General features: G+C 38.5%; 1 long non-coding RNA gene across 3 annotated transcripts in view; it reads left to right on the top strand.

Moving 5' to 3' along the window:
- LOC101748035 overlaps nt 1–21,205 on the top strand; it is a 59,781-nt gene that overhangs the window by 27,354 nt on the left and 11,222 nt on the right. The window contains exon 2 of one of the 3 annotated variants that reach the window (XR_006932471.1): nt 20,478–20,616. The exons of 1 other annotated variant lie outside the window; for it this stretch is intronic. This is a non-coding gene — a long non-coding RNA (uncharacterized LOC101748035). Of the gene's footprint in view, nt 1–11,904; nt 12,037–20,477; nt 20,617–21,205 lie in introns of those variants that run through there. One more of the 3 variants, XR_006932470.1, reaches the window with a different exon arrangement.

Below are 21,205 nucleotides of genomic sequence, written 5' to 3'. Positions count from 1 at the left end.
CCCCTGTGAGACTGTAAAACTATGGTTCTACAGGAATTTAATTTTGAATGCTTCATCAGTTCTGCTCTACTACAAAGACTATTTCCCAGTGCTCTTTATATGATCAGAAAACACAGGAATGCATAACCAAGATCAGCAGGAGTTGTAACTTCATGCCTCTCTGTCAACTGTATTTCAGAACCATTATTGCTACAGATACATTTGCCTCCACAATCTGAAGGGAATAGAAATGATCAGTGAGAAGGAATAACCATAAGGAAAGTTCCAAATTACAAATTTTCTTTGGAGACAGGTGTGCTTGCGATGCAACCACCCAAACTCCAAGCATCAGTCTAAAGACAGGACTAACACTGTTACTGCAGCTTGGATGGTGATACTTATGTGTTGGACCTGTGGACATACAAACCCAAGGGCACTCTTGGCCATAAATCTTCATGCTGTGGAGAATGCTCCCTGGCCCCCTGTTGGCCTGGCCCTGGCCCCCATGCTCAGCACAGCAAACCACACAGCTCCTGCAGGGCCTATGGCCTCCCTTTCAGGCAGCTGGCCAATGATCTTGTATCAAGTGCATGGACCATAAAGATATTAAGCTACTTAATACATGACCTGCTCTTAAATTTGAGGACTGATTTTATTTTTTTAATGCATTAGTAACATATTTTCCATGTGGGTTTCCTTGCTACTTCTACACCGGCAGAGGTTGTTGGTGACTATATCAGGCTTCAGAAACTAGCCAGGGTAAAACACAGTGGCTCCGTTTGAGCTATGGAGCTGCCATGAGAAGATACATTAATGGAAAGTTTGGGCCAAGAAATGTAGAGGAAATAGCTGACTGCACTAAAACACCTGCACTTTTCAAAGTAGCCTAGATTTAGTTTATTTTCTAGGTGCTGCTGAGAATCTATGTTAACTCCTACCTCTCCATTAAAATGCTTGGAGAATTTGATTCACCACTTTTGCCAGTTTCCCAGTTTTCAAAACAAATGACTACCATTTTAAATGGCAAATGCCACCTTTCACACATTGCTAGGACTCATGCTTCATCTACTTTTTATTCGAACTCTGTTAAAGCTTCATGACAACTCTAGCATCAACAGAAATGAATAAAAACATCTGATGCGGCAGAGCTAACTAGTAAAATCTTTCTCTTCCAAGTACAGTAAAACTGAGCAAAGTTCTTGCTGAGAAGTGTCAACAAAGATGAAATCTTGCATGCCAAACAATCAGTGTAAATTTGAATGAATAACATCTCCATTGTAAATCAAGAACTATGTGTTATAAAAAAATGAGGAACAAAATGTGAACTTAAGTGCAGATTTGGGGAAAAAAAAATCAGCAGCTGTTATTACTCAATCCTCATGACCAAAATCCGAATACAAGACAAATTGTTTTAAGGGTGAACAATTTCCTGTTACTTGATTCATTTATGTATGAATGTATATATGTACCATGAGGAAAGATTGAACTAATATTTTAATTTTATTGCAACCCTTTTAAAAGCACAATTATGCTATAATAGCATAACATTACTATTCTTCATGCAACAAGGAAGAAATTTGACACAAAAGATCTTATTTTGATTTCTCTGCATATTCCTGCTACTTGTGTACATACTGGTTCTGATTTTTATCTCAGAGGCTCTGGTAACATTCCACAAACAAAACAAAGGACACATGTTTACTCATTTGCTTTACACTCTCATTTGTAAAGCCCCCCCAAATTCTGGTGTCATCCCTCAGGACCTACTAGAAATGAGAAATATTCTGTTTTTCCAGATGGTCTTGTAAAGATCATTCTGTATTTCTGGTTAATGATCTGCAGATTCAACCATGAGAGGAGGTGTATCTAAGTTTGTCATCTGTTAAACCCTGATGATTCCTTCCTGTATGGATAAGGCCACTTAACACATGGAGATTGTGGTCGCTGTGGTTTTTGATACGGGAACATACATCTGAACAAGCACTAAGCTGGAGTTTCTGGGACAGAGGCAGCCTCTGAGACAGTACTTAAGCCCATTCAATGCACCAGCAACTCCTGGGGCCCCCTTCTGCCCTCTAAGTGTATACGATTTGCCCCCTGTACTCCAGAGAAACATTCAACTACTTTTGCTATCCGTCAACACCACCCTTACATCTGGTTTTCCTTTTTCCTTCCTCACTCCCTCTCTCTTGGGTCCAGCTTTGACAGGGCATTTTCCTGAAGTTGCCCAGGCTCTTTGCCCTCTAAATGTTGAACAAACTGCTATAAGTGGTCTTCATATGGGTTCAATTTGCTCCAAAAGAAATATGAGAAAGTATCACTGCAGATGTTCTCACTGCAGCCAGGAGAGATCAGATCATACTCTACCATATCACTGTCCTAGTGGGGTGGATTTCTCACCTTTGGCTTTTTATATACCCCCATTATTTGTCTTTGGAAAAATGTCTAGATCCATATCCAACAGCTCTCATTTTGCAGCAGCTGCCACCAGCTAAATAATTTTTAAATATTCCCATGCAGGACTGCTGCTTCATTTGAACTCTTTAGCTGATCCTGCATTAGTGCTTTGGAGAGGCTGATCAACAGTTTTGTTATTTTACAGACTCAATTAAAATTGTAAAATGTTATTTTACAGACTGTTATTTTAACAGTCCTCAAGCCAGTTGCCTACTAATATTTCACTGATGAGCACAGGCTTATTTCTTATTAAAATTCTACATTCCTGGACTACATTCCTGTTGACAACAAATACATGTAATGAAGCGCTACTTAAACCTAGCACATAGCCTCTTTATTTACTTTAGCTGATGAAGTTATCTGAAAATTTCCCTGGAATGACAATTATAGGATTGTCAGCAGTTTACGGACTGGTTCGGCACAGTTCCATGACTAGCAGAGCTGGCGGACCCATGGACCCATGTCCCAGGAAAGGGAAAAGGGGAAGGGGTAGGGAGATGGGCCTAAAAACGAAACAGCAACAATGATCTGAGGAGAAACTAATTCACTAAGTAAGATATCAGAATGCATTATATCACTCTGTAATTCAGTATAATACAGTATAATTGGAATTGAAGATAATAAATCAAATAAAATGAGAAAGCTGAAGGCCTTACTCTAAGCAAGCTGAGGCAATATGGCTGGGAGCAGAGATGAGCCAGAAGATGAAAAAGGACGTTTCATGATCTACGAACAGTTTTATATTTCTCTCTGAATGGAAAATGGAAATAGAACAACACAAGGTCCTCAGGGATATGTAGTATGTAGTTCTTCTCTTCTGAGAACCAGGTACCTGAATCTATCCATGATCCACAGAACTGGAGCATTAACTCTTTAACTCCCAGTGCGCTACATGATGATATGATGTGGAATACCGATAATAAAAACCACAAAACCATGTCAAGGATGAAGTTAATTTCTTCATTAAATCAATGAAAAATGATATCTTCTCTTCATTAAATCAATAACAAATGAATTTTATTTATTTATTTATTTGTTGCTCAAAGATGAAAAGAAATACATGGTAAAATAGAAGCAAAAGAAAAGAAAGTAAAAAGTTATTTTACATTGGGTGATTGATAGTTGTTCCTGCAGCTACAACTTTTGCTACAGCAAAGTGTTAGTTTCCTAAGTAAATAGTTTCATTCACTTCTTGTGATTAAGTGGTATTAAATAGTTCTTCTTTCCAGTTATTTTAAATATGTTTTCTAGCACTGATTTTTTTGATGTGCAAGTGCTGCCTGACCTATCTGACAGAAGAGGACAGGTTTAAAGTTCTTTCTAGAGAAAAGATAAAGGCAAAGCAAAAAAAAAAAAAAAAGAGGTATTATCAATGACAGTAGTGAAAAGAACATTTCATTCAAATTCACACTTTGCTAAAATAACATATTTAGTTTGATCAAACACTTTTGTCTGAAGACAAACAACTTTGTCTTTAATCATTTGCACAGAGCCTTGACTACCCAAAAAGTCAGTACTGGAATCCAAGCGCCACTCTCTCCAGCATCACCTGCTTTCCTCCCTGATATTAACAGGAACAGTGGGTTCAAAATCCAGAATAGTCAAGACCTTCCTGTAGAGAATAAACTCCCTATTAATAATGGCCAGTAAATCTCTTACTGGGACCAGTCCTTGTACAATAATTATGGCACACATGTAATTCTACACAGTCCATCACTCAGGACTGCACCTGGAACAAACCTAATCCGCTGAAGTCTGGAAGAGATGAGAAGAAAGTGACCAGCATGCTCCTTATAGTACATGGTAACTATGGTTACCATGAGGACTTTGTTGTCTGTCTCCAAAGAGCAAATAGCATTTTTGCAGTTAAGTTTTCCATTTGAGTCACAGAAAAGTGATACTGTACATACGGATCAGCCATGCAGTTTTGGAAGGATGACAACATGACAGTTTAATATTCTTTGTTTTCATATAGATTTTTTTCCCAAAGTATGTCCTGAAAAGGACATTCTCTGTAATGTGTTTTTGCTAAAGATGGTTAAGTCAACAATTTCATTCATTTCAGTGCTGAGCACTGGCACCACTCTATATAATGTACTGACTGCCATCAGCTTGTCCTATGAACTCTGTGAATACTCAGCACGGCTGGAGCAGACTCCACCACTACAGCAGAGCTAGGACAGGCCCCACAGGGAAATGTAGGGAAATCTCCATGTCTGTGGCTCATTAATCGCACTAGCTATGGAAAGATCACTGAAACACTGAAAATCCATTTGTATCTGAAGTAAATGCTCTCCTTCATACACAAAATTGGTATGCTGCTTAGGGCTGAATGTAAAAGCTGTTGACACACAGAATACCTAACTTTTCATAGGAGAACTATCACCTGAGGCTCCTTAGTTTTCAGTTCTCTTCTTAGGGAGAAAGTCGGAATGGCTTTGATTTAAAAAAAAACCCTTCATATCTCCTTATTCTTAAGAAATTAAGGAACCTCTTTTAAGTACTGATTCATGCATATACATATAAAGCATCTTCCTAACATTCTTCCACACTGCTTGGTTTTATTATTTTTGTTACAGATATTCCACATCATAACGTCATGTAGTGCTCTGGGAGTTTAACAGTTAGGGCTCCAGTTCCATGGATTGACAATAGTTCCAGGTATACCTGTCTCAGAAGAGAAAAACTACAAATCCCAGAGGACTTTTCAATGTTCTGTTTCCGTTTTCTGTTCAGAGGGAAAGATAAAACTGTTCGCAAGTCACTAGACATTCCCTTTTTGCTTTTTACTTATCTCTGCAGTCTGTGTGCTCAAAACAAAACAAAACAAAACAAAACAAAACAAAAAAAGTCTTCTGTTTTTGGACACTCATTTTATTTGGTTTATTAACCTCAGTTCCAATTATACTGTATTATACTGTATTTATCTGTCATTCCACTATCATTTTTAGTAAATTAACTTTGCTCTTCAGATAGTTGCTGCTGTTTTGTTTTTAGGTCCATCTCCCTAACCTTTCCCTTTTTCCCCTTTCCCCCTTTTCCAGGGTGTGGGCCCATGGGTACACCCCGCTCCATTAGTCACCGAACTGGGCCAAATCCACCCATAAACCATTGACACTGAGATACACAACTCTGGTCAAATAAGCACTTTGACATACAGGATTCAGGTCCACAGATCTGGTTATGTTAGCTGTTTCCATCCATTTAGCAGCCAAACAGTATAAACACTGCCTGTAGCCCTGCATTTGTGTGCTATACCTGTGTTCACAAGCAGCTCTGTACAAATAAGCAGGTGCAGTCATGACCTACCCTGGCTTTCTTTAGCATAATAACTGTTATGCTGAGATCTGGATTTGATGAGAATATGACAGAAGAGTGTCTGCACAGCATCACTTGGCAGCTAAAGCACAGAAAACCAATGTGGTGAGTGTGTTCATTATGGCTGACACATGACTTACCATAAAATTACATGCACGAAAATGCTTCACCAAAAAAAGTCTGACAAGTAGGTTGTTCTTAAAGGTTGACAATTTCTAGGAATTCAACTTCTCTGAAGTATAAAAAAATCAGAAACTGGGGAAAAGGGGACATCAAGTACTTTTGAAACTGTTAGCCAATAATTCTCAAAGAAGCAGCTGCAGTTATCTGTTGTCATCTGCTGTACAATCCCATCATCACTACAGCCTTCAATAACTGAGCAAGTTAGTAATAAATTCCATATTCTAAACAGGAAATGATTCCTCAGCTAGCGATGTCTAAAAATGAAGCAATCCTCTGTCTTTCAGATGATGTGTAGCATAATGTAGCATGAGCATTAACCCCTTGAGAATTTTTATGGCTCAATTCTACTGACTTATGGGTGTTACCAGATGTATCAGGGCTGGGGCAGGTTTTGAATTTAAAGTTATACAAGGGAGATGGAGATGTGACTGTTTAGATTTGGCTCCTGGGGTGTGAAGAGAAGCACTGTGGGCACTGACCTTGTTACTTCAGAGATTTTTTTGCCTCACTGCAGCTGCTGGCAGCAGACTGTGTGTCTTGCTCTGCTCCTGATGCACTGACGGACAGTTGCCCAGCCATATGGGATAAAGGCGACAACTACTGTTAGGCCAACAAACAGTGAAGGAACTCAGAGAGGGCTCCTCACTCTGTCTTTGATTCCCATCTGAAAATATCTTGCTTTTCTCCCGTGCAGATTAAAGGAAAACAGAAAAGATGTACGGACACTATCAATAGGATAAATGGATACCAAAAGTGAAGGGAAAGTTAGATGATGAAGACAATCATCTGATTATGTGATGAATAGTGTTTCCACGAATGATAGGGCTCTGTTGTCAATTATAAAAAAGACCAGAGCTGGGAGGGAGAAGGGTAATTACCTTGCTTGTAAATAATGGCGGCCAAAATAATCCTGAACCTAAGATGGTTGCTCTGAAGGTAATACTTCCTGTTTAATTATGTTGGCCCACAGTGTCATAGGCAAATGTTGGTGGCATGGTCATAGAGGCTGAATCTTCCCACCAGTATTCCATTACATTTTGTTACTGTGTGACAAATGGCAGCAGAGGGACAGTGTGACAAAATGGTGTCTGACATGGAAGTGCATACGAAAAAATGGTATGTCACTAAATTCCTCCATCTGGAAAAAATGGCACCCACTGACATTCAGTGATGCTTGTTGAGGATTTGTGGAGAATAAAGAGTGAATATAAGCACAGTGAGGCACTGGGTCGTTTCAGCAAGGATGACAGTGGAAGACAAGCCATGTTCAAAACAGCCATGCACATCTTTGAGACCATAAAATGAAGAGAGTTTCAACCAGCACATCTGCACAAATCAGTGAGCAGATTATAAACAGGGAACTGTGTTCAGAGCTGAGTATCAGCTTCAATGCAATGAAAACAATTGTGGCAATAAAACGATGTGGAATATTGCAGTTTGCACCAGGTGAGTCCCAGAAATGCTCACACAGGAGAAGAAAAAGCATCACATTCAAGTCTGTCAGGACCTATCGAACCAATATGAGGCTGAATGTGACAGTTTCCTGAATCTCGTCATTACCAGTGCCAGATGTGGTGTCACCATTATGAGCTGAAGTTGAAATGGCAGTCCATGGAGTGGTGACATAAACTCCCCACAAAGGAAAAAGTTCAAGACAGAACCCTCAGCAGGTAAGGTGATGTGCACTATTTTGGGATAGGAAAGTGGTAATCCTTCTGGAGATCGGAGAACATGGGCAAACCTCCAACTCTGTCTACCACATCATGACACTGACTAAGCTGAAGGCTCAAATTTCCTGAGGCAGGCTAGAGAAGAAGACATCATTTCTCTTGCTATACAGTAATGCCAGGCCCCATACCAGTCTGAAGACTGTGGAGTGCATTGCCAATCTTGTCTGGACTACCCTATCAAACCCACCAGATTTGGTCCAGATTTGGTGCCTTCTGACTTCCATCTGTTCAGGCTCATGAAAGATGGACTGTGATGACAACATTTCCCTAGCAATGATGCCATCATAGCAGCTATGAAACAGTGCATCATCTCTACTGGTGGAGACTTTTAGGAGCACAGCATGAAGGCTCTATTTAATGGCTGGTGAAAATGCATATCTGATGGTGGTGACTATAATGAAAAATAGTGCTCTGTAGCTGAGAATTTGCTCTATCGAATGGTATTATTGTGCTCTTTGTATCTTTTCAAGTTTCCATGAAAATAAGTAGAAATTACTTCTGGAGTGAGCCACATACCTTGTCCTGAAGCGTAATGAGAATGGGCAAAAAACTCAACCCAAAACAATGCAAACGACCTCACCAGTAAAAACTGTTGGGCATGTTATCTGCCAACTACCATACTTACACACGCTTCTGGGAGGTAACATTTCTGTTAGTTTGTGCCTGGTCTTTCTTATTTTTTCTTTAATTTAAATAAGTTTGGAGCTTGTGGGGGCTCAGCTTCTTGTGTACACATTCACAGTGATTAAGAGGGATCAAGAAGTCTATGAAGTTGGCAGAAGCATTGTTTCTTTTTCTTTCATCTTTTACTGGAGTTGAACAAGTGAAAAGGGAAGATTAGGGGGGATGAGACCCTAGCCCAGTGGTCTATGTTTTTCATCTGTTTAAGTGTGGCATTTTTGCAAGCCAGCTCTTGCTTCCTCCATCTCCCTACAGAAGTAGGTTAAGCAAATGTTGATGTGCCTTGCCTCACTGCAGGACCCAGGTCTTCTGCTCCAGATCCAGTCTCTCACTCCTTCATGCACAAATTCTATGTGAAACACTGTTTTAAGTTTATGAAGTCTGTCTGCAGGGGTGGAGATTTTCTCAGCTTGCATTAACTTCCTCTTGAAGAATGAGGGTATCAGTCTTATTTTGGCTTTGCACAATGGGAAATAAATTCTGCTGATCTCATTCAGAATCTATTAAGGACTTGTCAGCCAATCTTGCACTTAGATGACTTTGTTATGCCATACCTATGTAGCATCTTCTGAATCTTTTCCTTCATGATAACTTACAAGTAAAATCTCAAAGGTATGCTTGTGTCTTCCCATATTTTTATCATAATAGGTAAATTTAAAATACAGATCTAAAATAAAATAAAGTACTAGCAATAATCAATTAATATAAAATTATCCTACTTATTTGAAAATACATTTAGAGAGTATATCTTTAACTGGTAAGGCATACAGTCTTTTTTTTTTTTTTTTTTTTTTTTTTTTGAGGAAGCAGAATTCTCACTTGAAAATCAACAAAATAAACAAACAAATAAATAAAACCCCTGACACCTGTTTTCACAGACCATAAAATACCAGTTACAAAAAGCATCTTTAACCTGCTAGGACTTAGAGCAAATCACATCACAGCTGGATAAATAAAAGTCAGAGAACACAGATCTTTTTAATGAAGATACTGAGTAACAGTGAGTACAAATCCACAAGTAAAGTGGTAGGCTCTACATTTCTGGGGGTTCTCAGTCAAAATTGCATTTGACCCAAAATACATTCTTTAATTGGGTACAAGCTGAAGGAAAGAGTCAGCGAAACAGCACAGCCTGTGTTAGGAAAGAGGTCAGCCTAATGATTCCTGGTGAACTGGAAATCTACAGTGGAGTACAGTATTAAAAGATGCTAATTTTATTAAAATGCACCATTACCAAGCTTCAACAACATTTTCTGCCAGTGTTGCATGACTGACATATCATTTTCTACAGACTACAAAGCTGTGTTATTAAGATTCTTCCTTGAAACTTGTCCACAGCAACACTTCATCACTTATTTTTCTTTTAATCCTTCTACAATCCATTTTTCTCTTCTACTGTACTGCATTTTGAGTTTCTATTAAACTTCACTTAACTTCATTGTTCTTCTGCTGTTCCTTTTTATTAGATGCAAAGGTTTGTCGGACCATCTGAAAAAGTCAGCCTCGGATAAAACTTAAAATCCTAGATTTTGATTACTTTTTCCAGTTTGGTAGTGAGCTGACTTTGGAGACATTACTGCTAATCTTTCCTGCTTTTTGTGACAGTGATTCTTCAGCAGTGTTGATAAATTGTTCTGTCTGAGTTTAGTAGTTCCAGAATCAGATAAATTGTTCTGGCCGAGTTTTTAATCTGAATCTACTTACTATGTTAATTGTATTATTTACATGAGAAGAAAAAAACCAACACAACCAAAAACAATAAACGAACAAAACCAACAAAAGGTTACAAAACCAGAAAAATTCCTGAGTCTAAGCCATTTGTGTAGAACACAGGAGGAATGAATGAGGGAACATTTCAGCAGGGATTCCTTGTCATTCATTTACAATACTGTCTTTCTGTCTTTTTCTGCAAAATACTCTACAAACATCCCAGTAAATTCTGACCAGTTGCTTCTCTCAGTACTTTTATCTCATCTTGTGAGAAAATCATTTGTGGTTTTGAAGTCTGTGTAGAAATGTTCCACCATGTGTTTACAAGCTGAGATTTTTAAAGCAGGGTACAGACGCATCAACTGCTTTATGCTCCACCACTTTACACTGGCAGTCCTGAAACAGCCAAACTGCAGCTGACCAATGCCTGACAAAACACTTCACAGAGGGAAGTGAGACAGATTGCAGACAACCATTACAACTGTATGGGACTGTACAGAGAGAGCTGCACCTCTGCAATTTCCTCTGCTTTTAATTTTAACATTGGCTTTATTCAAGCAAGTTTGCCATTACTTCAGTTCATATGGCTTGCAAAACTTTTAATCTGAAATTCAAATTCATTACGTGCATTTGGATTTAATTACAGGCATGACCTGGAGCTGTAGCTTGTACATTTTCCTAATTACATAAATCACTCAAAAGAGCTTCTGCATTTCCCAACAGCAAACATAAGAACCTCACAGTTTCTCATGAAGTCAGTTGAGACAAAACATAATGGCTTTGGGGGGGATTCTGAGAAAAGAGATATAATACAGGAATTAGTAAATGGCTTAACATAGGCATAACAAGAAATTCATCATATTTTCTTGTAATGCTCACAAAGACAGGATAGTGTAGGAATGGAATGTTGTTTCTGCATTAGATACTGAAAAGGGGGAATTGATCTGCAGAAGTAGAGCACAATGTATTTGTATTTTGTAACTTGTCCTTAGAAATAGCTGATGTGAAAATGTAGAAATACCATATATAGTAGTAGCATATTTTAGAAGTATAGTTGCTGAATTATGTGATTAATTCTTGCTTGCAAAACTGCAATAGCATTATGGACTAGAAAGCATATTGTAGGGCTATTCTGTTTAGATAAGAGACCCTCAGTAAAAGAAAAATAGATTTAACAAACATCAGAGGGCCTCTACACTAGGTTGGATTGCCTCGCTCTGTGGTTAGGTTGGGATGCAACAGGTAGGCATCAAGATACTCCCCTCTATCCTCCTTCCAAGCTTATCTCTATGCAAGGACCAGCAGATGTCCAGAAACAATGATCTAGTATTGAGTGACCAAGTGTGAGAAGTTAATTAATTAGCAACATATGCTTAGCTAGCAACAATTTATGTTTAGCTGAGTGTCGGGAAGATTGTGAACCTGAAGTACTCAGCCAATGAGGAACCGGGGAAGAAAGAGATAAGCGTCGAATAATAGGGCATAGAAGATGTAATGCTGTTTTCTATGTGCTCTCCTGCTTGCAGGAGGCCTGCCATTGCAATTGCGAATAAAATCTGCTTTATCAGAGATCTTGTCCTGATAAATTATTTGGATATTTCCAACAGTAGTTACCCAGTGAACATACTTAAATAAAGTGCAAAATTGTAAGTAAAAAAGTTTAGTTCAATCTATTTGAAAGGATCACTTAAACAATGGATAAAACTGGTGTTGTGGTTTTGTGGTTTTTGTTGTCGGTATTCCACATCAGAATATCATGGAGTACAACAGTGGGAGTTAAAGAGTTAATGTTCTGGTTCCTTGTTACCGCCTTTTTGGGCATTTTCGGTTCCCAGCAGGGAGGGGAGGAGCTGCATCCCCTGAGGACTTGGCGCGAAGAGGGACGGAGATGGAGCTCCGGACAGGATTGCAGCTTCTCTCTCCCTCGGGGCAGCTCAGCTCGCTGCGGAGAGGGGCACGTACTTCCCTCGCACTTTGGGTACTCTTCTCTCTCATTTTGTTTGATTTTGTTGGATTTAGTAAATTACTGTGCCTCCTCAGATCGTTGCCGGTGTGTTCCTTTTGTTAAACCCATCTACTAGCTCTCTGCCCCCCCCCCCCCGCCCGTCGGAGGGCGCGGCCCGCGGCGCGCCTTGCTGTGAGGCTGGGACCGGCTGGATCGCATGGTAAATTGCTGGTACCCCTTCCTTTTTTTTTCCTCGCCCTTTTGTCTCTCCTTTCTTTTTTCCGTGCCTGTGCCCCCTTGTCACGGACTAAGATAACTCCGTGACAACTGGATACAAAATTGGAACTACACATAACACGAGACTGAAAAAAATTTCCATGTTTTGGAGGTGACAGAATTTCTCTTGGGAACTCCTGGAACTAGAGGACATCTTTGTATTTGTAGCAACTTACAAGTTAGATCATGGGTTTATGATTTTCAGGAGTTGCATTGCAGTTACTAATTTTCCTTTACAAGACTGAGGTGCATTCAGAAAATCTTTGTGTGTCCTTTGGTGCATCCTAGTATCTGCCAGTCTTACCTCAAGTCCTTGCTGCACAATGTCACTTCTTCTGATGCATCTGATGCAAGAAACAAGACCACTGCTGAAAAACAGCAAGGTATTGGATATTCATCTGGATAGCTAAACTCCATAATTCTGAATGAATTGCATACACATCAGCAGACTGCTCAGCAACAGTTTATCAAATACCAGAATATCAAAACCTACTGAAGGAAAAGTCACTGTCATTCTCAGAGATGTACCTCAGAACTCTTAGTACAACCTAACAAATGCCTCTGCTCTGGACTGGTTTGCAGACAAGCTAGCTGCACCCTGGCCAGTCATGCCTCTCAGCAAAATTTCAGGAGATCTCTCCCATCAGTGCCGGCTCCTTTATTTTCACCTGCTGAAACTCTGTATTTTATCTACATGGGAGTTGTTGCTTAATTACTAGCCAGGGACGGAAAGCTGAAGAATCAAGTAGAAAAGTGAGAACTTTTGTATGCCTTGTTAGATAGTCTGATTAGTGATGTTTTCAGTGCAGGTAATGCATGGGTGTATCCTCCTGGCCTCTCAGTGCAGAATAGCTGCAGAGGGAGGCTTACATGTTTGGCTGATGGCTGTAAAGACACTGTATTTTAGATGTTTTCATCCTTGCATTTTCTCCACCCTGATATTCCTCTGCGTGTGGATGCAGAAAAAATAAAAGAAAGCTGGTCTCACACAACTAAGTTCTCTGTTATCTATCTTTTCTTAGAGAAGCTGTTGAATGCAAGAATTGATGGTGTCTTGGTCCATGCAGCTGGCACTGCTAATATCAAGTAGAAGTATAACTCCCTAACTCTCATACAGCTACAAACCCAGAAGTGCAACAGAATTGGGATTATTGAAAGAATACTTTAGGAAACAGGTTTCCTTCCCTCAAACAAGTGAATGGGATGTAATTAATGTATTGATGCTTTAAAACTGTGCATCTTAGAAATCAAAGTTTGTAAATGTTAATGGCTGTGGTGTAGCTAGAATTATAGAATTATGGAATTGTAGAATCATAAAATCATGAAGTTGCCAAATTGTTTGACATGGAAGAACCTTAAAGATCACCTTTTTCCAGATCACCTGCCATGGGAAGAGGTACCTTCAACTAGACCATCTTACTCAAAGCTCCATCCAATCTGTCTTTGAATATGACTGGCTTTGATACCAGAATGTCCGTTCACTTTGCAAACAGTATATACCTGCTAGCGTAACTTTGGGGAAATCTCTAAAAAATACTGCTAAAAGTTACTATAAACACATCAGAGCAGTTATATTTCATTAGTATTTGAACAACAGTAAACATTCAAAGACTAATTTTCCTTACTCCTAGACCTGTAGTTGAAACGTTGATGCCTTTTAAATGTCTTTTAAAACGTGTCTTTAAGTAGAAAGTAGCCAGCCAAGTATAACAAATAGGAGATCTGACTAGTGACAAAGCATAATATATCTTGAGGGTAAAAATAAATTTCATGGAGTAAAGATTTTAATTGCCATAAAGCCCAGATGTGTGACGGGTATAACTATCTACAGAATTCTCTTATAACTTGTTTTAAGTGATAAGCAAATAAAGCCACACAAGATGCACTTCATGAACGTACTCCGTAGTGGCATTTCTATGTTTTGTTCTTAGTAATCTTGTATATTGCCTTTAAAGAATTCATCTTTAAGTTTGGACCTTCTCCCTCTTCTCCTGATTTTAGCTCTCTGCTCCTTTTTCTACAGTCACAGTCACATAGAATGGATATGCAGTAAAGTCAGGGTTTGAATGGAAAAGTTAACATTCTTTAGGAACCAAAACAGGCAAATGTGTTCCACTGCCAATACATTACTATTGAAAGAGTCATGAAACATTTTTCAATAATACCTTTAACATAGATTGTTTAAGCTTCCTATAAAAGAAGAAAGAAATGTGTTAAAGACAGCAACACAGTATTTTACTTCTTTCTAGTTTGCTGAATTAAACTATATCCAGTTACCTGGGTTTGAAGTTTATCCTCTCTTCATTAATTTCTATTTTTTCAGCTTCTGAGTGATCAGCAGAAAAGGGAAACACTGTCTTCAATCAAAAGCTACACTGTAATTGTTATAAATAGATCAGAGAATTGTAAAGTAGAGTTAGGTAGTCTTTCTTTGGTTGAAGATAAAATATTCTAATTTGAAAAACAAATTGAGAATGCATACCAAGTTAGCTTTAACAGGGTATAACTAATTCAGTTTTGGACAAAGACATTTGTGAAGGCAGACTGTCTCTAGAATATACTTAAAGTGTAATTTTATTGGTGGCCATAACTTAAATCAAAAATATGCTTACAGAGACAAGGTTTGTATAGTGAGATAGCACCTTTTTAAAATCATGACGGGTTAAACTGTAGATTATAGACATCAGTGTCAAAACTGCCCGGTATACTTGTTGACCTTGTAAAAATCTGTGTTCTCCCACGGATCTCATCTCTCTTTTGCAACACCACCACCACCAAATAAATGTTACAGAGGATAAAGGATAAAGCAGAAAGAAAATCAAGGTCCTTTGCTGTATCATAACATGGACATAACATCACAACATCCCGAATCAACATTTGTGAGTTGGATTCAAAAGTAACTTGTTCTTATCCAAAATATATATATACCCATAATGTAAATGTACTACATTTTAGTAGTTACATTATGGCCAAATTTCTCACACTCAAGGGCCCAACAGTTGATAGGCTCTATGATACCACATCTGAAGAATACCACATGCTCAGCATTCCCCCTCAAACCAAGGAATTCAGTGCTCTAGCAAATACTGTTCGTTTTTTCAGGTGAAGAAGTGCTGGAAAAATAATAAGATCAGACTTTAAAAAAAAAAACAAAAAACCCACAAAACCAGAATTTAGTTTAGTTAAACTCTTTCTTAACCTTTTTTGTCCACATTGAGGAAAGAAATGCAAAGAAAGGCAGGCCTCTGAAAACCTTGAGTGAAGATGCTGTATGGGAAAAGGTTCTGCACTGCCACAACCAAAAGAAGTAGCAGCAAAAATCAGTCTATTTCCTCATATCCTGGTGCTTGTGGCAGTCACCTCCACGGCTGGTGGCCTGGGACACCTTCAGCAAGAAGGAAAGGTACTTAACCCCAGGCAGAGAAGCCCCAGAAATCAGCTCCTGGGATTCCTGTTTCCTCACTGGATGCATCATTACAAAACATGTGTCAAGGCTTCCCTCACCGGGATCCTTCTTCAGTCAGACAATGTCTGTTGGCAACTATTCTTTTCACAGAGGCTTCTTAAAGTATCAGAGCTCAATTTACACCATTCATTAAATGGTGAGAAAGTTTCTACTATGATCAAAAATCCCTGCTGCTAAGAGGAGTGGTGGCAGAGCTCTTTGCTGACCTCATGCTCATTATGAGGTTTTAGTCCTTTTTTCTCCCATTAGGGAGTTTAAGCTTCTCAATGGGTCCACACCTGAGTAACCTCATTTTGCTATTTTGTCTGCTGTTGAGTTTAATTATTCTGTCTTTCATTAAGCCAATCCAGTTTTTATCTGTTTTGTGTACTATTTGAGGAGAAAAGCCCTGTTCTCATTAAAAAATAAATCAGATCATCAGAATCCTGTTGTATTGCTAAAGACTCACCAAATGGAAAAATTGCACCAGCCCTTTTCTTCTGGAATTAGTCCTGATTTTGCTTTAGCAATTTGGTTGTGTACTTCACGTCTTGTGTTTCAGGGTTTTTTTTATTTATTTGTTTCACATTTTGCATATAGGCTCAACAAATAATTCTACTATCTTCTCTGTCTTTTCGCCTATTTACTCTGATATTTTTTCCTGGTATGTTTAATGTAAATGCCTACCCTAAAGTGACAGACATTTGTACCTCCATTCAAAATGAAGGTTCACCTTATTTAAGAAGGCAATTATCAGTAACATTCCAGTTTCCCTTGTTACAGTTGCATTTCAGCAGGAAAAATGTAATCTCTCAAGGATTTATCACTCAGTCGTCATCAAAGTATTTACAGTATTTACAGATCCAATCTCATAACACCTGTCCAAGATATGTTGCAGCTGCTGACCATCAGCATGAGGCACTGCTCTGTCTCAGGGTAGGGCTGGGGAGTGGCAAGGACTTCAGGCCTAAAGGGCGAGCCGTGTGCCCAGAAACACCACTGGGCAGTGTATACCTAGATGCAGCAGATTCCTAGGCCCCATGATCAAACATTGCTGGACAGCTCTGGCTCCATCCTTTTCTCCAGTCACTTCTTTGGTTTCCACCAGCCCTGTCTGCATGCTGCCAAAAGTTTGCACTAAATGTGGCTGAATGTTGGCCTGAGAGATCCCAACCCTTGTTTTGATATCTCACTGTTATCATTTTTGAGCTGTGAGGTTTTTTACCTTGAGCAAAGAGCTAGGTTTAATTGAGTGTGCAGCACATACATTGCTGATGGAGCATGTCTGGACTTTGTTGTGATAACACCCCAAAACAAAACTGACAAGTGCTCAGCTTCAGAGCTGCTCAAGCCAGTACTGCTCAGTGTTTACAGAACAGACATTTGCCAGAGCACTGGAGGAAAAAACCTCCAGAAAAAAAAGTGTAGGAAGGATTGAAGACAGTTTCTATAGCTGTGCCAGGAATGGTGGTGAGAGGTCGATCGGCAGCAAGCGATTGGATTTCATGCATGCATGGCAATTCCCTTCACATTTTAAAGAATCAGATAAGATAGAAGAAATAAGAGCTGAAACGTAGGCATGACACCTGGTTACACTGCACAGGCTTGTTTTCTGTGCTTATAGCTGTGTTACCCTTGTACTGTCTAGCTGAATTATCTCATGTCAGTTTCCCAGCTCACATTTGATAATATCTAGGTCTTTTTAACAAAAAATTCTGTAAAAGTAGTTTCAATTTTTGTTAAAGAAAAGTTAGAGACTGCAGCCACTTGTGTCAGGAATGTATATTTTGCCATTTTCAGGAAAACTACTTGCAGAGTTTGTGCTATAAGCTGTTGCACAGTTGATATTTGCATATGAAATGGAGAACTCCCCAGGCTCCTGAATTGCAGTACCTTACATCTAGAGCCTCCTTCTTTCCTAGGATACCCTAAAGCTTCTGAGCACTTCCCAGAGGCTTTTATGGTACAAGAGTCTACATAATTTACACTGCCTTTGGTCAATTTAGAGGGAACTCAGCATCTAAGCAAGCCATGCAGACATAAAAAATAAGAACAATGTAATTGCATTAAGAGAAGTGAAATGCTTTCATGGAAGAAAAATAACTTATGGAAGTGCACCTGCTGAGACTATGCAGAGATAGTTGAGATTTCCAAGAACAATATGACATGCATGACTTTGCAATAAGGAGAAAATAAAAGATAAGTTCAAGTGAAATTTTATGTATTTTTCTCTTTTTAAATTCATAGTCTAATCCCAGACAAAAACCATGTGAAAACTGAATTTATATCTTACGTCATCAGTATAAGGAAACATACTGTTTTGCTAGCAGAACTGTTCCATAACAAAAATTTTGAACCCTTAGTTTTCATACAACAGTTCCTAAATGTAGTGATAACTTATGCTAACAATCATGTGGTTATGTTTGATCAGTTTTTGTCCTCAGCTACCCTGAATTAGATTGAATAGTTTTAAACATAGATTCCTCCCTGCCTCAGCATTAAGGTCTAAGGCAAAAAAAAAAAAAAAAGTTGTTTGACTGGCCGAAATTATATGAGTTATGTTTAAATCTGGATTTCTCACTTCTAATATGTTTTGTCCATTTGGCAAAAACATAAGCTATGTCTTAGAACAGATCTTGAAGCTTATTATTTGTTCCTCCAGTATCTATCCCTGCGAGGTTATGAAATGGACTGGAGTACCTTGAACACCTCATGATACTCATCTATACAATTTCAGTGAGCTATATGGAGATCCTAGGCTTTTGGTTATTGTCTGATAGAGATCATTCTGAATAAAGGAATATTACATTTTCTAAAAAAAAAAATAATTTTATTACTGTCTTTCTTCAGGTTCTTACCCTCTGTGGCATAACCAGCCTCATTGGAAACCTTTTTAGGAAATAGATGTTCTCACTTTTTGCAGGATAGAAAGAAACTAGCTTGGAACAGATCAGAAACAAATTTGTGATGTAAAAAGGAATTGAATCCAGTTCTCAACTTCCAGATTTAATTATAAGCTTCCTTGTAATTTGAGTCCAAATGCTGCAGATTTTATGAAAAGTAAAAGAAAAAATAAATGATCATTGCAAATGACTTGATTCTCATAAGACAGGCTAGCATTTGTCATACATGAAGAATGACACATTCCTGAAGTAAAATAAAAATTTATCTGTTCATATAAAGAAGTAAACCCAAACCTGTATGACATAGTTGAAAGAAAACTTTAAAAATTTATGTGAAAAACAAAACAGTGTTTTTATATTCCTTTACAATGAGAAAGAAAATGTCACAATTACAATGTTTTGGAGCAGCTGCTTTTGTAGTGAATTATAATTCTACTCCCTTCAGACACTTCTGAGAGTTCATGTGAGCTTCCTGCCACAAACACCACCTCACCAGAGTGACACATTTACACTGCTGAAGATACATTGGCTCTAGACTATGTGGAAACATGGAAAATGATAATAAATAATCTATTTTGAAAAAAAAGAAAAAGAAAAAGAAAAAAGAAAAACACTACTTCGACATAAAATCCAGCCCAGGTGCAATTTCAAGTTTCAGATCAGCTCAGGAATATTTTAAAGCTTCTTTATAGCCAATTATTTTACATGAGGGCAAGCAACATGTCCCCTTCTACACCTCGTAAATTTGACATACTGCAATTTGAAATCTCATTAGCCTTCCATGTTGCCAGATGCAGCTTACAAACATTAAGGAGCTTATGAATGTGCTTTTATTCTGTTACTCTGTACCACTGCTATTTTTGCAAGCATGTGTTTTCTATTTGTCCTTTCCACGAACTCTCCATTTTGTCTGGTAGCTATATTAGAATATTTTGCCATAAAGCCAGGTTTTTAGCTACTTTTTGGTCTTGGAGTGACTAGGACGTGCTTAGAAAAGTTGTATACACAATTTTGTCCTCGGAAAGTATGCTAAATAAATTATACTGAAGTGTCTTATGGAAGAATGTCTGCTACTCTGCTGCAAAATCTTAATCCACCTCTTTATACACTGGTAACATATGGTATTTTAAAAGCCATGTAAAGTTAAGGTTCTGGCTTAATTTGAAAATGCAAATCAAATGACATTTTATCCTTAATCCAACTGATATGTGTACACTGTCCAAATGAGATCCTGTAATTCCCTACTAGCAGTGTTCCATGAATGCAAACTGCCAACCTATCTAGTGTCTGCACTTTCAGCTCTTGAGACTCAAGGTCAGTCCAAGCTGTGACAAAGATCACAGACATACCAGTAAAAAAAAAAAAAAAAAAAAAAAAAAAAAAGAGGTGAATCCTATTTTTGAAGGTAGTACCGTTTTCTATCCACTTTTTTTTTTTCTGCAGAAGCTTTGACACAGATGTATTTTCTCTTTTCTGCCTAGCAAAGGGAGTTTCTCCATAGATAAAGCTTCATCAGACTACTGCCGCCTCCTCTAGCATACATTTGTTGTTTACTGATCTTGCATCACTGTTTCCAAAAAGATAAGAACATATTCTGTGCTGTAGTCAAGGGCTTCACAAATACATGCTGAGGGAGACAATATTAATTTCCTGAAAAATATGTGTTTTTCAGAACAGCCTCTGTTCCAAAATTTTAGTTCAAAACCATCTTTCTCCTAAATCCAACCTGGTTCCATGGGAAGAATCATGTATCATTAAAAATACTGTGAAAATTTCAATCTGCATACCCCCTGGGGCTAAGACTTTACCATATTCTATTTCATTATGCTGATGATCTCACTGGTTCTCAGGGAAGAAGCACATTTCCAAAGATGTCTATCTGTGAGCATGCAGCAACTGCGTTTGTGAAAACACAGGAGGACCATCCATGGTGAAGTGACTCCTACAGGAATCACAAATTTCTTCCTTTTTCAGAAAACAAGTTAGATGGTAGGTGGGTAGTCACTGGTTGTTCCACTCTGCCTTTCGGGTAACAGGCTATCACTTTCCTGTGACCTCAATTTTGTCAATTAAGTTTAATTCATGGACATTATTCCCCTAAGATTTGTGAGAAAGGGGGCAGCAACAACTCTCTGAGAATTAACTGGCTTGGACTCAGACGCAGATAGAGCAGCTGTTATTCATACAGATGACTGTTGAGATTAAGATTTGGATTATTTCCCCTCTTTTCAGATTTTACAAATGAAATGTTTTAGTCAGACAAGATCTCTTGCCATTTCTTCTCATCATTCCTAAAGGCACAATAGTTGGTAAACTGTGCTGGGTATGAAGACACCAGCCATGTCTGGGTAATAGTTTCTGAAAGTAGCAGGTGGTAGCAGAAGTGTCTCAATTTTTGGCTTTCTATGGTGAGTTAGGCCTGTAGAAATATTTAAAACAGTCTGAGCAGCCCCCAAGTGCTTCGCATCTACATCATCCTTAGCCCTTAATCTTTTGCCCCAACTCCTCAGAGGCAAAGCAGGGATGAAATTATCTGAGATCTAATTTTGAAGGAATCATTTTCATCTTTTTGCAGCAT

This window comes from Gallus gallus, chromosome Z (assembly GCF_016699485.2).
Source record: "Gallus gallus isolate bGalGal1 chromosome Z, bGalGal1.mat.broiler.GRCg7b, whole genome shotgun sequence".
Taxonomy (NCBI): Eukaryota; Metazoa; Chordata; class Aves; order Galliformes; family Phasianidae; genus Gallus; species Gallus gallus.
The sequence above is the reverse complement of the archived record's forward strand: the minus strand, read 5'-3'. Positions and strand labels throughout refer to the sequence as shown.